Genomic DNA, 19059 nt, shown 5'->3' on the forward strand with positions numbered 1-19059 from the left:
GTTTATTTGCTATGTCCTGCTGTTCGTCAACTGCTTCAGAGACGTCAGCCTCATTTGTTATGCTTCAGTAGATCCTGGACCTGCCCGGCCGCGCCCAAAATGGCGCCGGTGTAAATGGGACTCGTAACTGCTTGTTGTGTACTGGTTGCCCAACCTTGATATCACTAGATACATATGCAGTTTTGAAGCACATGGCGGAGGCTTGTCTGCTGTAGTGGGGCGCCCCTTTATCGTTTCAGTCGCCATTCCGCCCGCTTTTGCTACACTGTGCCTTTTCCGCCATTCAGCTGTTTAGCGCCCGCTCTTACGGCTACAGCGTCTCGCTCACCATGTAGTTGAGTTGCTCCCACTCTTGCGGTGCAGCGATAGGCGGCTTCCACAGGACTCTTAAAATGGCGGTCGGCTCTTCGGATTTGGGCCTGGTCCAGTAAAATGGCCCTGGGACACCTTGGAACTCGGACGCTTGTCTGCCAGGGCTTGGGTTCCATTCTCGAAAGCGTCCCCTCAGCCTTGAAGATTGTACAAAAGTTTTGGGGGCCGTCGACTCCCGCAGGCTTCCGGTGGGGAGCGGCTGCCATGATTGCTTGCGGAATGGCCACGACGGAGCTACGAGATGGTGGTGCTCTCATGGTGACGCCAGCTTCAGTCTGAAACATCCAGAAACAAGGTGGGGCTTTCATCGTTTGGGAAAAAAATGTTTTAATCCAATGAAAAGTGTTATTTTTAGGTCACATGACCTAGTCTTACATAATTAGGAAAAGAAAAGTAAAATGAACCAATGAAAAGTTTTATTAACAAGTCACATGACCTGTTATGCTTACGTTACGTGCTGCGCGGCGCGCTCTGGATCGTTTCCGGGAAGCTGCGCCTTGCGCAGCAGAGCACTTCCGGGTGCGCTAACGCGTCGCGTCATATGACGCATTACGCGACAATGCAGGTCCAGAATATAGTCAAAATGTCTCCACCAACCAGCGGTCGGAATACAACCGCTTTCAGCAGTCCAAAAAGTTCGGTTAAATCTTAAGAGTGGGAGCAACTCAACTACATGGTGAGCGAGACGTTGTAGTCGCAAGAGCGGGCGGTAAACAGCTGAATGGCGGAAGAGGCACAGAGTACCAAAAGCTGGCGGAATGGCAACTAAAACGGTAAAGGGGCGTCCCATGACAGCGTGTCTTCAGGTCAAACGGATTGTGGGACAAGGTCCAGAATGGAAGATTCTTCAAAAGGGAAAAAATTCCGCCGGACCCCGGGAGCCGGCCGCCTATGCCGGGGGCGATCTCAGGCCTCACCAGGGCAACACGACTTGGGGAGGGGGCAGGAGCCAAGCGCCCCCTCTCAGTCCGCGCCATCTCACCGCCCCTCGGGGGCCTCCGTCAAGCGGTTTAGGGAGGCACCGTATCACATTGTTTTATAATGCAGTCAGGTCCACAAATGGACTCCACTTACTTTGAATAGTGAAGCTGCAGCAGGTGCAAATAAGGTTTAAACAGTGTTACAAGAGCTGCTTAGAACTCTGAAGTATGGCACTCAACAACCAGGACTTATGCCATTTATGTAAGGCAGTGACATGGAAGCAACTCAGGGACAAAAAGCATGAACGAACATTCACGTATGAAAATCTTATTTGGAGAAGGGGTAGAATCCAAACGCCCCCTGCCAGTTCGCGCCACTACACCGTATGTGGAAAATCTGAAGCCATCATTCTACAAACTCTCAATGCTTGTTATCAGTGCATGAGTTTCATGCTCGATCGATTGAGCTAGCCGGATCGGGCAATAAAAAGTATAAAATAGTTATGTAAATAGTTATTTAATAAATTGTTTTACTCTGTTTCTTTGCTGGTGTGTTGTGTATATTTATAATATTTGCATAGGGTTTGTCGTTATTTTGGGCGGTGTGGGTGGCGGAGTCGAGCTGTTTTGCAGCCCTCATGGTGTGGAGCTCAGTTCATTTCACTATTTTCGTATTTCTCATGAAGGGTTATTCCTAATGTTTGTATTTTACCAAGGTCAAAAAGAGATCGAATTAGTGGTCTACTGATTTTGCTCGATTACTTTTATTTTTTTTCACGATTTTTCACTATCTGCAAAGACTAAACAGAGTATTGCGACTTTGTGCTTGTTTGTAAATAGAGAATGATCCAAAGAGAACCAATTGTAAAACAGTAAATGCTTGGATAATAATCAATCAAATGGAGAGACAAGCAGGTACGACGGATTACAACAGGGGTAAAGGTCTGCGTTAACTACCGTTCACTATCTGCAAAGAGAGAGTACTACTAAGAGAAAAGAGGGGAGTGGGGGGGGGGGAGCAGCGTTCAAAGCACATCAGCGTGCATAAACACGAAAACGTTTTTACCTATCACGTACTTGACATTTGACAGCTTTTGATATTTGCTATTAAAAAACCATTGAAATTCACAGAAAAAACCATAGGTTATAGTCCATATATAGTTAGGAATTTGCATTTACAAAACCTTGAAAATTCAATGAAAAAACCATTGGTTTTAGGTCATATATAGTTAGGGATTTGCATTTAGAAAACCTTATTTTACTCGCATAAAACCATTGAAATTCCATATATAGTTATAAGCGCTAACTATATATCGCGCACCCGCAATCCACTGCTGATGATGTCACATATTACATCATTCATGACATGGTTAGTGACATCACTGATGACATCACTGATGACATCTCAAATGACATCACTGATGACATCACTGATTACAACATCCAGTGACTGTATGTTTCTGTAAAGTTAAAATATGTTTTACATATTGAAGAATGAGTGGATATATAAGTGTCTGGATGAAGGATTTACTAGGTGCATGACTGACTGATTGAGTGAGTGATTAAATGTGTCAAGCTCGTCTGCGCTCGTCCCCGAGCGTCCGGGACTAGGGGCTAAGGACTCTGTGTGTCCTCTGGTATATACTTCCGCCGAATTATTAGCGCTAAGACCTTCTACCATGAAGTGCCGTCCCGTACCCCTCAACGCGGTGAAGCGGACATTTCGCCTAGGCATCAGTAATCCCATCACCCTAACTACGGCCTTCGCCTCTACTTACGCGGCCTCGGCAAGCATGCCAGTTACCACCTGCAATTTTAGATGTGTTTATTTAAACACACGTTCCATGACCAAACATCAGACAGATATCTTTCTGCTACTATCTGACATTAAACCGGATTTACTCCTGTTGACCGAAACATGGCTCACTCCGGACTCATTACCGGACATCTTGGCCGCCTTACCTGCTGATTATTACATTATCTCCGTGATACGACCGGCAGGTAAAATTGGGGGCGGGGTGGCCATCATCTCCAATAAAAAACATCAACTTAGACAACTCCCCTCCTTGGATATTTCTAATGTGGAGAATATTGTTGCCAAATTGGACACTGTCAATGGGACACTTGTGGTGGTTTTACTATACCGCCCGCCCCAAACCATGGTTATGTTCCCTGCTATTCTTGCGGAGCAACTGGCCATGCTAGCTACTGATAATTCAAAACTGCTTTTGGTCGGGGATTTAAATCTCTGGTTCGATAACATTCTATCTGATCCCCAAGCAGCAGAGACTAGGGACCTTCTGAGTGATCTGAATTTAATACAACATATAGATACTCAGACCCATCAAAAGAGCCACAGTCTCGATCAACTTTGGTCATTGAATTTAGCCATTGATTTTATTGATATTAAACCTTGTAGCTGGTCTGATCATTTTATTATTAGTTTCTCATTTTGTGTTGAGAAAGCTCTTCAATTTAAGCTGAAGGCTACCAGTCTGACTCGGAAATGGTCCTCGCTGGACATGTCTGCTTTCTTAAATTTGTTAAAGTCTACTCTGCCAGAGCAGAGCTCAGATGTGGAGATAGCCGAAGGTAGGCTTCAAGACTGGCTAAATTCGGCCATTAATGTTTGTGTTCCCCTCACTCGCTTTGATAACTCGCGTGGCGCGGATGCGCATAAATGGTTTACACCGGAGTTGAGGAAACTAAAACTTGAAGTGAGGCAGCAAGAGAGAACATGGCGCTCCAACTATTGTCCGCAAGCAAGGATCGCTTATTGTTCTACCCGCAAAGCCTACCAAAAAACACTGCACACTCACAAAACTGCTTATTTCTCTTCTAAAATACTTAATGCCACCAACAAGTCGAAAGAAATTTTCAGGATTGTGACGGAGTTGTGCAATGATGAGAGAACCTCTCCCCCGGTTGTCCCTTCACAATTGCTCTGCAATTCGCTGAATGACTATTTTAATGACAAAATAGTGCTGATTAAGGACACTTTATCCAAACTTCCAGTTTGTGCCCCGATAGACGACACTTTTTTAAACCCTCTTACCCTGCATTCCTTTCCCTTAATCACTCACCAAACCCTTCAAGACTTACTCACTAGAGTTAAATCAGGATCTCCTCAGGATGCCTGCCCTCCCCAAGTAATGAGAGAAATTGGTCGGGCGCTCCCAAATAGCCTGATTCCACTGCTCAATAACTCCCTCGTGTCAGGAAGTGTCCCTAATAGTTTTAAACAGGCCTTATTGATTCCTTTGAAAAAAAAACCTGGCATTGATTCCTCAGACCTCTCTAATTACAGACCAATATCGTTACTGCCTTACTTATCCAAAATATTGGAGGCGCATGTAACCAACTGCCTATCAAGTTTTGTGGAGGCTTCCGGGTATTTACAACCCAACCAGGCAGGCTTCCGGCCTGGTCACTCCACTGAGGCAGTGATATTGGCCGTTCAGAATACTCTAAGGTCTAATGCAGACAGGGACTTACACCAGGCTTTGGTGTTACTGGACCTGTCTGCGGCGTTCGACACGGTTGACTATACCATCTTGGTCAACCGTGTCGAACAGGCCGGTCTTCGAGACTCGGCCTTGGCCTGGCTCAAGTCTTTTATTTCTGGACGTACTCAATCGGTTCGACTAGGTTCCTTCACAGCCCCTAAAAAAATCTCCTTCTGTGGGGTCCCTCAAGGATCTTCCTTGTCCCCTTTATTATTTAATTTGTACATGCGCCCACTGTTATTCTCTCTACGAGAGTTCAAGGTCGATGTCTATAACTATGCAGACGACCTGCAGTTGGTTTTTGTGCTAAACTCCCACAATGCTGCCGAGGAATTTCGAGCCACCATGTCTTTTATCCAGAGGTGGATGTCTCTAAACCACCTTAAGTTAAATCCGGGAAAAACGGAGCTCATTCTACCTGGGAAGAGTGAGATCAGCTGGAGTCCTAGTTTCTGGCCATCGGACATGGGCTCGCCTCCAAAAAAATCCCGTACAGTGAAAAGTTTGGGAGTGACTCTTAGTGAGGACCTTACCTTGGTGAGCCAAGTCGGAACTGTGGTCTCCTCGGGGTTTTTTCAATTGAGGAAGATCAGAAAAATAGCACATCTTCTTACAGGCCTGGCTTTAATTCAGACAGTCAGTGCTCTAGTCCTGTCCCATATTGATTTCTCCAATGGCCTCTACTTGGGGGCGCCTATTGGCCAACTTAAAAGATTGCAGTACTTGCAAAATCAAGCTGCGAGACGTATCTACAAAGTACCTAAGTGGGAATCAATCAGACATGGACTAGAGACCTTGCACTGGCTGCCTGTGGAACAGAGAGCCACTTTCAAGGTGGGTTGCATTGTGTTCAAGGCTCTGGAGGGCAAGGGCCCTATGTTCCTTAGATCACTACTGCGCAAATATACACCTTCGCGCAGTCTGAGATCAATCCACAAAGATCTACTCGAGGTCCCTTGTTTCAAAAAGAAACATCAAGGAGGCAGCAGTTTTCAATTTTTAGCCTCCTCATTGTGGAATTCCCTCCCCTTGACCCTGCGACACAGCAAGGATCTCCTTGCTTTTAGGAAGGCTTTTAAAACTCTTCTTTTTTCCCAGGCCTACTGTAAAAAATAATTGTATTTCTTTTATGCACTGTTATGTTTGATTCTCTCACCAGCGCCAAGAAGCCCCAGGGCGTATGCGCGCTTAACAAATAATAAATAGCATAACATAACATAACATAGCAACCCTATACATTTTTGGAAACTAGACACCTAGGGAAATCAAGGATGGGGTGACTTGACTGGCTCTCACTAGGTTCTGTAAACCAGAGTCCCTTGCAAACCAAAAAGATTGTCCAAAAAACACATTTTCCTCAATTCAATTGATAACTTTATTTCGGTCAATAACCATAAAAGTGCACATAAAATACAAACCAGCACAAATTGTTAAAACAATAAATAATCATTAAACGTTTAAGAAGAGAATTAAACTGTGAGTTATCAATGAAGAAGAACGGTAACATTTCATAATTGCTAACATTTTGGTTAAAAATGTTTGTCTCCTACGCCACATACTGAATAGGTATCGAGACACAGCAAACAAAATGGGGGGATGGGTGTCATAAGTCACAGGCAGGGCAAACTTCAATATTACTTTTGCACCATTTGGTTGTAAATGACCTAATGGATAAAGTGCCATGCCTTAACTGAAGATACAACTTTCTAGCAAGAGGGGGTTCAATTACATCCATGAATTCCTCGATTTTAGATTCTGATTTAACTAAGAGGAACTCAGACGTTAGCCTGCCCATAGTTGCAGAGCTCAGAAGTGTTTGGAAATTCTGCATACGTATCAGAGCATGGAGTTCTCATTTTGGTATCCCAGGGCAAAAAGTCTCCGGTTTTTCCAACAAGTCCGGGAGACCCAACCGGACACTGTCTGCCCTAATATGCTCCAGCCACGGTATCTTTTTGCATTTAAGAGAAATCCAGATCTAAGATAGTTCTGCTCTGTAGGCGGCCAATTCTGGGACTGACCACAGCCTCTTCCAGTACATAATTGGTCTTGCACTCGCAATTTCCTCTATTGGCTCCATCCCAAGGTCCATTCTAAGGGGGGTCAAAGGTGTACTAGCCGGTAATCCAACTAGATTCCTCATAAAGGTTTGTTCCACCCTTGAAATGGTCGATATATGTTTATGCCCCCAAAGCTCCGCCCCATAGATTACTGCAGTTCTAGCCTGGCGACAGTATATTTCCAAGGCCGGGGACACCGGCTTAAATGTTAACCTCTTAACTACTTTACTAATTCCCCCACTAGCTGTGATAGTTTTAGTTCCGACTTGGCAATCTGTGTGTTCCACTCAAGGTTCTCTGTAAGGGTAACACCCGAGTAGACAAATGTCATAACCCTCTCAAGGGGAATACCATGTAGGACCGGGTTTGGGCGTGTCCGCTTCGGAGGATTGAATATCATGAACTTTGTTTTTTCCAGGTTGATTTCCAATCCCAGGAGCGCGCAGAACTCTACAAAGCCATCAAGTGTTTTTTGGATGGGAAATCCAGGATGGGGTGACTTGACTGGCTCTCACCAGGTTCTGTTACCCAGAATCCCTTGCAAATCTAAAAAATTGCCAAAAAAACTAATTTTCCTCACATTTCTGTGGTGGATAGTTCTGGAATCTGTGTGGATGCACAATATTCCACCCCCCCCCGCGTTCCCCAAAGTCTTCCAAGAAGAATGGTAATTCACTTGTGTGGGTTGGCCTTGTGCCCGCGATAGGAAACGGAGCAAAACGCAACGTGGACATACCACATTTTCACAAATGACACTAATTTTTGCAAAGTGCCTACTGTAGTGTTTTACCCATAGCTCTGCCGGCACCTAGGGAAACCTAGCAATCCTTTACATTTTTGAAAACTAGACACCCAGGGCAATCCATGATGGGGTGAGTTGACTGGCTTTCACCAGGTTCTGTTTCAAAGAATTCCTTGCAAACCTAAACATTTGTCCAAAAAAACACATTTTCCTCACATTTCTGTGATGGAAAGTTCTGGAATCTTTGTGGATCCACAAAATTCTACCCACCTTGCCTTCCCTAAAGTCTTCCAAGAAAAGTGGTACCTCACTTATGTGGGTAGGCCTAGTGCCTGTGATAGGAAACGGCTCAAAACGCAACGTGGTCACACCACATTTTCATCGTGAAAAATGACCTTTTTTTTTTTGCAAAGTGCCTAGCTGTACTTTTTTAACCATAGCTCTGCTGGCACCTAAGGAAACCTAGCAAACCTATACATTTTTGTAAACTAGACACCCAGGAAAATCTAAGATGGGGTGATTTGACTGGCTCTCCCCAGGTTCTGTTAACCAGAATCCATTGCAAACCTAAAAATGTGTCCAAAAACACATTTTCCTCACATTTCTGTGGTTGAAAGTTCTGGAATCCATGTGGATCCACAAAATTACACCCACCCGGCATTCCCCGAAGTATTCTGAGAAAAATGGTACCTCACTTGTGTGGGTGGGTCAAGTACCCGCTACAGGCAAGGGCCCAAAACCTGTTGAGGCGGCATCAATATTACCTATCACAAACCAACCTGGTTTTGCAAAGCAGGTTCCATGAGTTTTACCATACACTTATTGCTCTTTTTCTAACAGATGGATCTAAACAGAATCGTTTTTTTAAATTCTTTTTTTAATATGGCGGCTGAATCCGCGCACACACCGAGGTAGGTACACAATTAGTACGGGAAACAAAAACATTACAATATTTTTACAACAAATAAAAATGAATGTAAAAATATTTTTAGCATATAACACTTATAAAAGATCATTAAATAAACCTTTGAAATTCACTGAAAAAACAAAAGGTTTCAGGAACAATATAGTTAGAAATTAGAATTGAAAAAAAACCTTTGAAATTCACTGAAAAAAACATAGGTTTCAGGTACGTTATAGTTAGAAATTTGCATTTCAAAAACCTCACAAATTCACTGAAAAAACCAAAGGTTTCAGGTACGTTATAGTTAGTTGGACAATTCACTCGTACAAAACCATAGAAATTTCGCAGTGATGTCATTTGAGATGTCATCAGTGATGTCACTGACCATATCATTAATGATGTAATATGTGACGTCATCAGCAGTGCATTGAGGGGGCACCAGATATAGTTAGCTGAACTAACTATGAGGTCAGAATTTCTATGGTTTTGTAAGAGTGAAATGTCCAACTAACTATAACATCCCTGAAACCTATGGTTTTTGCAGTATATATATATATATATATATATATATATATATATATATTTATATATATATATATATATATATTTATCACACACACAAACAGGAGACCCTTTGAAGAGACGTGCCACACGAAGGTAAATCAGCTCTCTTTATTCATGGTCGCCTGCCAGCAAGAACTCACGAGGAACAGCTTTCCAAGATAGAATGCCAGACGCGTTTCAGGTTAAGACCTTTCTTCAGTGGCATGTAGTTGTAGAGACTGCAAGTGCTGGAGGAACTGCACGGTTTTAATTTCCAACACCTGTCCTTGTGGGCGTGGTCATTCACATGGCCTTGTGGATGATGTTGTGCAATTCATGTGTTACCCCAGTGGGCTGGCTGCTTGTCGTATCTGTGTAAAACCGATAATTCTTGCATTGTCTAAGATAGTGCCTGCCCAGCTTTAAGACTGCCAATGTGTAGCTGCGCGAGCTGGCTCCTTCCTGTAAAAAGGCTCCAGCTCACCTTTGTTCACAATGCTGCAGCATCCGCGTGGTGCCGCAGCTGACCCGCAACAGCAGTTGGCTTCTCTTCACGACCGGGTTGCAGCCGCCTTTAAATCACACACACAAACAGGAGACCCTTTGAAGAGACGTGCCACACAAAGGTAAATCAGCTCTCTTTATTCATGGTCACGGTTTTACACAGAGACTACAAGCAGCGAGACCATTAATAAAGAGAGCTGATTTACCTTTGTGTGGCACGTCTCTTCAAAGGGTCTCCTGTTTGTGTGTGTGATATATATATATATATATATATATATATATATATATATATATTCACAGAAAAAACCATAGGTTATAGTCCATATATAGTTAGGAATTTTCATTTACAAAACCTTGAAAATTCAATGAAAAAACCATTGGTTATAGAACATATATAGTTAGGAATTTGCATTTACAAAACCTTATTTTACTCGCATAAAACCATTGAAATTCCAAATATAGTTAGATGCGCTAACTATATATCGCGCACCCGCAATCCACTGCTGATGATGTCACTTATTACATCATTCATGACATGGTCAGTGACATCACTGATGACATCACTGATGACATCTCAAATGACATCACTGATGACATCACTGATGACAACATCCACTGACTGTATGTTTCTGTAAAGTTAAAATATGTCTTACATATTGAAGAATGAGTGGATGTATAAGTGTCTGGATGAAGGATTTAGTAGGTGCATGACGGACTGTATGAGTGAGTGATTCAATGTGTCTCACTGAGTGCATGGGTTAGTGACTAAACTGTCTTAATTTGTGCATCATTATGTCTGTTGTTCTGTAAACTGTTGCATGTGTTGATAAGTAGCTATATGAGTAACTATATGGGTTATTGATTGGTTGCCCAAGTATTTGTATGGGAGACTGAGTATGTGTGTGGGTGGCTGGGAGGTGTATAACTCTGTGCATAGATGTGTGAACAGTTGATTCCCTAGGTGTATGGGTTCAAAAGTGCATGTAGAAACAGCTGTATGGACAGTTGACTGTGTGCATGAGTATATTGGTGAGTGAATGGATATCTCAGTTCTACATGTCAAAGTAAGTACATATGTAAAACACACTCCATGTGAGAGTTGACATATATAAATAACTGAACATAAGAGCCAGTGAATGTGAGAGTGGCTGTATGAATCATTGTGAACTTGTATCAATGATTGTATAAGAGAGTAAATATGTGTTAGTATATGTTTGAATAAGTAAGGTGTGTATAACTGTATAGTTGAGGAAATGGAGGTGTGATTGATTCTTTGCATGACTGACTAGGTGTGTGGGTAACTCCATGGATGTGTGACAGTCTGTGAGTGCCTGTTTACACTGAGTGTATCTAAGGTTATATTAGAGTCTGAAGATGTATTATCACATAAATGATATCATCAGTGATGTAATCAGTAATGTAAAATGAGATGTCAGTGATGTCATCAGTCATGTCATTTGAGATGTCATCAGTGATGTCATCAGTGATGTCACTGACCATGTCATGAATGATGTAATATGTGACATCATCAGCAGTGGAATGCGGGTGCGCGATATATAGTTAGCGCATCTAACTATATATGGAATTTCAATGGTTTTATGCGAGTAAAATAAGGTTTTGTAAATGCAAATTCCTAACTGTATATGTTCTATAACCAATGGTTTTTTCATTGAATTTTCAAGGTTTTGTAAATGCAAATTCCTAACTATATATGGACTATAACCTATGGTTTTTTCTGTGAATTTCATTGGTTTTTTAAAAGCTAACATCTGTAGCTGTAAAATGCATTCTACTTTAAAACCCAAAATATATTTTAGATGTTTATTGATAATTTTAATTGAAATATTTTTTTTCTTCGCTTCCGATAAGCGAACCGGGAAGCTTTCCGTTAGCTCATCTTGATGCCGCGATCTAGTACGCGAACCGGTAAACGTTACGTTAGCGGAACTGTGACGCGTCGCGGAAGCGCGACGTATCATTGTTGCGAATGCGTCTTATGACGCGCCGCTTTAGCGCTCCCGAAAGTGCTCGGGACCGCGAACCGGAAACGATGCGGGACGCGGCGCGCACCGCGTAACGTGAGCGGAACAAGTCATGTGACTTGTTTATCAAAGTTTTCATTGGTTCATTTCACTTTTGGTTTCCAAATGATGTATGACTAGGTCATGTGACCTAAAAATAACACTTTTCATTGGTTCCGAACTTTTGCTTTTCCAAAATCACGTAAACCCCTTCTTCTTTCCTCACTCTGACTTTCATCTTGGTGAGAGAAAGACCATTTTCCATTTTGATTACAATGGCTTCTATCTTTGCTTCAGCTGGTGGACCCCCACCACCACCTCAACCTCCTCATGACAAGAGAGGACCACCATCTCAATTCATCTCAAACAGAGAGGAAGAAGAAGACGACTTAGAAGAAGAGGACACTGATGAACCTGAATTTATTCCGGAGTTGCCCCGTGTTTCCGGAAGGAAAACAAGTTTCATTTGGCAATTTTTCTCAATTCCTCGAGGGGAGAAGAAAGTTAATGCCAAATATGCCACCTGCCTAATTTGCAAAAAAAGATTATCTCGAGGCACAGAGAAAAAGTATAGTATGGGCAACCATACTATGCATCGCCATATGGTCAGGTGGCATCCATTAAATTACAGCCGGGCAGAGTTAAGGGATCTGCAAGATAATCCCCCGACAACTCCTGTGACCAAATCAACTTCTAATATAAATTTGACTGTAAGAGAGGCACAGGAAACTGTGCCAAACATACAGCCAAACTTCAAGCACATGAAGTTTACGTGCATACATTGTGGTGCTATGCTCTCATGTGGCAACATGAGCGTAAACTTAATAAACTTGGTGTATGATAACCATAACTGCCCTAACCCACCCAAGCAGTAATTTTTTCTTTGCTCCTGTTGAGCCCTTTTCGATGCCTGTTTTTTTGTTGTTTCCCCTCCATGAAAAACACAAAAAAAACATAAAACTGTTCTAAAAATACAAAAAAAACAAAAAATGTTCAGAAAATAAAAAAAATAAAAAAAACAACAAAAACATTAAAAAAAAGTTCTTTTCAGATCTACCTCCCCTTTCAAATAAAATTGCTAGAATGTTTAACACTCTAGCAAGCTCTATTTCTTTTGGTTCGCTTCAAGTTCGCTGACCGGTTCACGAACTTGAAGCGAACCAAAAAAATATTTTTTAAAAAAAAGAAGAGTTAGTATAAGGGAAGTAAACAGAGAGTAATGTAAAAAGAAAGACAGCTATAGAGAGTAAATCAGAGATAGTGTCAGTGACATCATCAGCAGTGCATTGCGGGTAAAAAGAGTAGAAAACATTTACCTTATAATTCTTGTTACCTTTTTTAAATATTTTTTCATACTTTCAATCTGTAAAAGAGAAAACATACATTTCCAAAAATATTACTACATGTATTTAAAAATTACAAAAGAAAAGGGAAAAGGTTCAAGAAGAAACACTTTTTCAACAATTTTGACATTTACATAAGCCTCTGCTTCTCTACGTCCCCTACACAATCCTAAAGATATATATTTTAAATAAACAGTATCTTCATGCTGATGAACTGAGACCTATTTTTGAACATGGTACTTCTTTTGCACTGCTGATGTCTCACAATAGTGATGCAATAGCAGCGCAAAAAAGATGTAAAGCCATCATAAAATTGTCTCTAATATTTTAAATGATAGTTTCAGGATGCAAATAAGATGTGTGCTTTGAAGACCTTTCTTTGAGGGGAGGCCTATTCCTTTTTTTTAAAAAAACAGTACCCGGAAATACAGCACCATAAGCATTAAAATTGACACTTACAGAAGACTCAGTTTTTCCATATCTACCTCACATTTCTAAATGTATATCATAAGTACAAACAGAAGAACATTAATTATACATGTTATATGGTTTATTTTTGCTGTTCTCAGAATGTATCAAATTTCACTTAAATCAGTGACTTGAACGTATTCATCATGTAACAGCGGGGAAAAAAAACACAATCAAAATGACTGTGTTTAAAAAACCCATACAACCTAAGAAATCTGATTTCAAAACTCCTTAAAATTAACTTACTTTCAATGACGTCGAAGGATCTCCTATGAACAGCATTCACTCTGTTGTGCTATAAATATTTTCAGCCCGCCACTTTCTGAAAGAAAACCTCCATCGATACGAAAAATATGTTACATAGAAGAAAAGACTTCTCTCATTCTATCACATGTTTCCACTAGGCCAAATCATGTTGCCGCGATTCGCTACTCTTGTAATTCTTCCAATCAAATCCCGACATTTTCTATTTTCGCAACTTTCTAAAAAAAAACATTTGAGATTATTTTCACAATCCTGGACTACTAATATCTTACCCTTCTTTGTCACTCATGTTCTCCTTTTCCTATGACACTGATACTGCTTACTATGAAGCAGACTTACTTGCATCAGGTTTATATAGTTGGATTTTTAAATTGACATTATAATTAAAAGTTTTGGACCAATAATCTAGACAGCATTGCAGACTTACATTCCCTCTACTTCATGAACCTTTTGCAATTCTTCACAGGAAATCCCGAGATTCTTTCATTAAAATTTTGGTTTTAAAAACACCATGTAAGAATTTTTAAGGTCAAACGGCAATTTGTTTTTGAAAGTTACAACGGAATCATTGCAGAATGACCAGCCGTTTCGAGACTTTAAATAAGCTGTATAATGTCCTGATGTTGTTGAAGGACCATCGTGATAGATAATTGCTACAGTTACAAAAGTCCTTCCTGATATTGAAAGCTGAGAAGCCACAAATTTTTTTATTAAAGTTGACAATTTTGATCCATCAGGCCTACATCGTTGAATCATTAAAATGACATACTGTCCATATCTACGTATAAATAATGTTGACATCATTTCAGATTTACATTGGCTACACTCCATGTTGTGATCCGCTGCATTTACTAGCTTATTAAAGGAGACTGATTTACTGTCTGGCAAAGTTAAATATATAAATCTTTCTGAGTCTACACTAGTAGTACTTGATACCCTACAATTCACGCAGTCATGCTGCCATTGATAAGAAAGCCCAAACAGGTGATCTACATCTACACCCTCATCTTGCAATACATCAAGCATATACATTAAAAACTCCTGACAATCTTGCTGATTATTTTCAGAGAAGTCTGTTTGCCCTGAACATTCATCTAACAGATAACGAACTTCAGACACACTTTCTACTTTTGTTCGATCACTGCTACATTTCTCGAAAACAGAATTCAATAAACAGCATAAAATTTGTTCTGAATTCAACAGAATCTGTTCTTTTAAACTCTCTAGTGAAAAGAGAACATTAACCACTACATTTGCATAGCAGTTGACACCAGAACTGTTTTCAAATTGAAAACCGACAACATCTTCTACAGAATCCACTTTCTTTCTGCTAACAATTTTCGGTTCATTGACTTTTAGTCTTTTTGCAACAACCTCCCTACTATTACTGATATTTCTACGTTTGCGGCCTACCACACGTTTCTCAAACAAAGGATATTGAGGCAAATGTGGCGCATACTCTCTTCTTAATCTATTGTATTCCTTAACACAATCTAGATCCGCACAAATGTTTGTGACATCACAGTCAATCAAGTACAATCCTGATAAAGTTCTTACTCGTGACAATGCCACATATGCCATACCCTCCTTGAACACAGAACTGCCAATATTCACCAATGCACTGTCTACACTTAAACCTTGCGATTTATGAATTGTTACCGCATATGCCAAGCAAACAGGAAACTGTTTACGGCGAACATATAAGTCTTTAACAAGCAAAAACCTAGCAGAACAACGACCAATTAGCTGTACTTCCTCAATGCCATCAAATTTAATTTTTAAAAATTCTATTCCATCTCTATTTCTGTACTTCTGAAAATCAACAACATTACCCATTGATCCATTTACCAGACCTCTTTCAACATGTAAATTTCTTCTCAAAATGATTCGGCAATTTAAACACACATTCAAAGTCTTTTCAAAACCCGCTGTTTTAGATATAGTCTTCTCTAATGAATCCAATTTTGATTTCAAATTTTCTGACAAAATAATTGTTGAACCCATGTGCTCTATTTTGTCAATAGCTTCAAATTTCACAATCTCTTGCTTTTCTAAATTCAACATTTTGTTGTTGAAGATGGCACATTCTGCAAGAGTTGGCATCAAACATATTCCGGATTTCTTCTCAGTAATTTTCTGAAAAATATTCTCAGCCACAATCTCTTGTTCGGGATATAAATTTGAAAGTAATCGTGCATTCAAAGCTTCTTTTCCATGCTCGGTCACTTTTCCAATTCTAATATCTTGTAGAATATTCTTGTAATCTTCATCTTTTGCCTGACGCATATTTTCATGCAGTTCAGCATAATTGAAGTTTAACCATATATTGACGTTGCCAATGCTCCCTAGGCACTTCCTGGTATCTTCATGCGTGAGTATTTTGAACACAGGTTCTCCTTTTACTGGTGTCAGCTGCAGAAGATCTCCGAAAACAATGATGTGTTTGCCACCAAATAACACATCATATTCAGTTTTAAGTACTTCTTGCATTCTCAAATGCACAAAGGCAAGCATGACATTGGAAACCATGCTTACTTCGTCAATGATAAGTAGTTTCATTTTCCTCAAGACTCTTGAAACTTCACAGCAAGCATCCCCAGATAACTTGTGATATTGTAATTTGTTGTCATGCTCCACCGGCAGCATCAGTAGACGATGCAAAGTAATACCTTTAATGTTATGTGCTGCAAGTCCAGTAGGAGCGGTGACAACACAAGACAGCGATGACTCAGTCCTTTCCTGCAGATAGCATGAAATTGCTTTAATAAGGAAACTTTTTCCAGTTCCCGCTTCTCCACTCACATACAGTCGGACAGGCTTCAACGATGTACATGAGCACTCTTTCTTCTCATGACTTAATCCATGCTCAATTTGCTTGGTAACTTCATCATATATTTTCCTCTGCTCAACATTGAGTTGTTTTTCCAAGTCTTCTAAGTTAACTGAATCCTCCTGAGCATGTGCCATGGCTCTTTCCACTTCATTCATAGCAGTGGCAGCTTCATTTTCGATAATAGGTCCTCCAAGTGGATCTTGACTCAATGAAACAGAACTCTGACTGTCCTGAGAACTGTCTCTGGCAATCTCGGCTGCAATCGTTGCTTCCTGCTCAATTTCCAAAGTTAGCATTTCTTGATATTTGGGAAAAGCAGGACATTCTATGCTATCCTTAGCAGCAGTGAAAGAGTCTTCGTAACAGAGGAAATCTCCAAGCAGTTCCTCTTCTGCACGCCAAGGCTTGAAAAGTTGCAAAAGTGCTAAATAGAAAAACTCCTTTGTTTCTGAAGATTCGCCACTCAATTTTCGATGGTTTACTAATTGGCATTTTCTTTGCTTGACCAGGCATCCCTCACTTCCAATTACAGCATACACTCCTTTCTCAATATCTTCTTTGATGTTCCTCTTGAATATATAATTTTGTAGAACCTCATATAGACAAACATTCTCAAGGTGACTGCTTCGATTTGGATAATATGTATCCAACATGTTGGTCTTCAAAATGTCGGTACTGTTTGGTTCCTTTTCTGCCAAATATTCAATTTCCCGGACAGGTTTTAGAACCCGATTTCGCGTTGCAGCAAGACCAAGACTCGCCCAAACAATACTCCTGGATTTGGCATAGAGACTTGCTGAAGACAATCGATCTGAACATTCGTAAGCTCCGATTTCTCGATGCGACAACATCTTCAGACTGAAACTGTACAACTTCTTGCTGAGGCTCTTTTCATGGGAAATGTCCTCCCACATATCCTTCAGTTCTGTCTTTTCTTTTTTGGTGATGTAAGATGTCACATACCGAGCCACAGCCATACAGTTGTCACCCACAAACTGTATATCCATGTTAGCATTCCACATGGACAAAATCACTGGGTTGTAGTCGTTGATGTACTTGGACTCTTCGTTCCTTTTCAAATTGTATGTATTTTTGGGTGATTTCCTCGTCACATTATGTCGCAGTGAAGACATCAAACTGTTCACTTTTCCTTTAGAAATCACCGGTCGTGGAAAGTTGAAACAACATTTGGTGTAGAACTTGTCCTTGTTTCTGAATTTACGACGACAGTACTTTCCACAACGATGGCTTTGGAAACGTAAAACTTGTTCTCTTAGGCTTTTCTTCTCCATTGCGTTTGGAACAGCACACGTAGAATACTGTTCTATGAAATTCATCACTAAGTCATCCGGATCTGTTCCAAATTTAGGTGCATCCTTGATCCACAACAACATATGTATATGAGGAGCACCTCTTGCTTGATACTCCTTTCTCCAGAAGAAATCCAACACCTCTCCAAGAGGTGGATTCTTCTTATTTGTGATGAAAGACATCATAGTTTCAAATCTATGATTGAAGTACCTGCATACATTCACAGGATCCAAAGAACACAGTTCTCCAGGTGTCTTGAATTCAATGTTTTCAATATTTCCATTTGCCTCTCGTAGAAATTCAAGTAAGTATTCCCAGCCATACTCGGCACAGCTCAGAGTGAGGAACCATGTCGGAGTTCCTAAGTTCCTCAGCATACATTTTAAATCACCATGATGACGGTACCAGTACTCATTAGTACCACGCTGACACGCCATGAGATTAATTAAGTGAGAATCCAAAATACTGTCTTGGACATTGACTTTATGATAAAGTCCCTTGCCGAGATATTTCGCATCTGTATACCACTTTTTAAGATGTGGTTCACTGCATATGACAGTCCAGACAGATTGCTTTCAAACAGGAGATGAAACAAATAGGGAATGCATTGACGAAACCTAGGATCGTCTGCATACAATCGTAAAGTCCGGTATTCAGACGCAGGAATTTGATGAGGTCGCTCATCATATCTTCCTCCTCGACCTGTGGGAAATAGCTGTGGGAAACACCGAGCTTCCAAACTTTCCTCCCAAACACTAATGGGACTCCCTTTAGCTTGTTTCATTTGAAACAACTCAATAGCATTCCCCATGACTTCCTTGGAATGCAAAGGATGAACACTATAATGTTCATATATTTCTTCACTTTTAGAGGCTTCTACTTTCTCAATTTGGCCAGCACACAAATCGCTATCCTCTTCATCACTTACTTCCTCTTCTGCAACATATACATTCTTATAGTACTTATTATTTGTCTTCAAATACACTGTTGCTTTTTTGACTTTCCTAACATCCACTAAATCTTGCCATATTTTCTTATTCTTTGTCGGAACCCCATTAACTAAGATAACCAGAGGTTCCTCTTCCACTTTTTCTATTCCAATTGTGTTAATGTTTTTGTTCAAATCTAGAGGCAAATAAACAACTCTTCCCTTTAATCCTCGCTGTAAATCTGCTGGAGGCAACTTCCCTGTCTTTGGCTCCATTCTTACAATAGCCTGAAAGGGATGGATACTTTGAATCAAAATACATTCATAAGTATTTAAATAC

Source organism: Lissotriton vulgaris, chromosome 3_1 (assembly GCF_964263255.1).
Source record: "Lissotriton vulgaris chromosome 3_1, aLisVul1.2, whole genome shotgun sequence".
NCBI lineage: Eukaryota > Metazoa > Chordata > Amphibia > Caudata > Salamandridae > Lissotriton > Lissotriton vulgaris.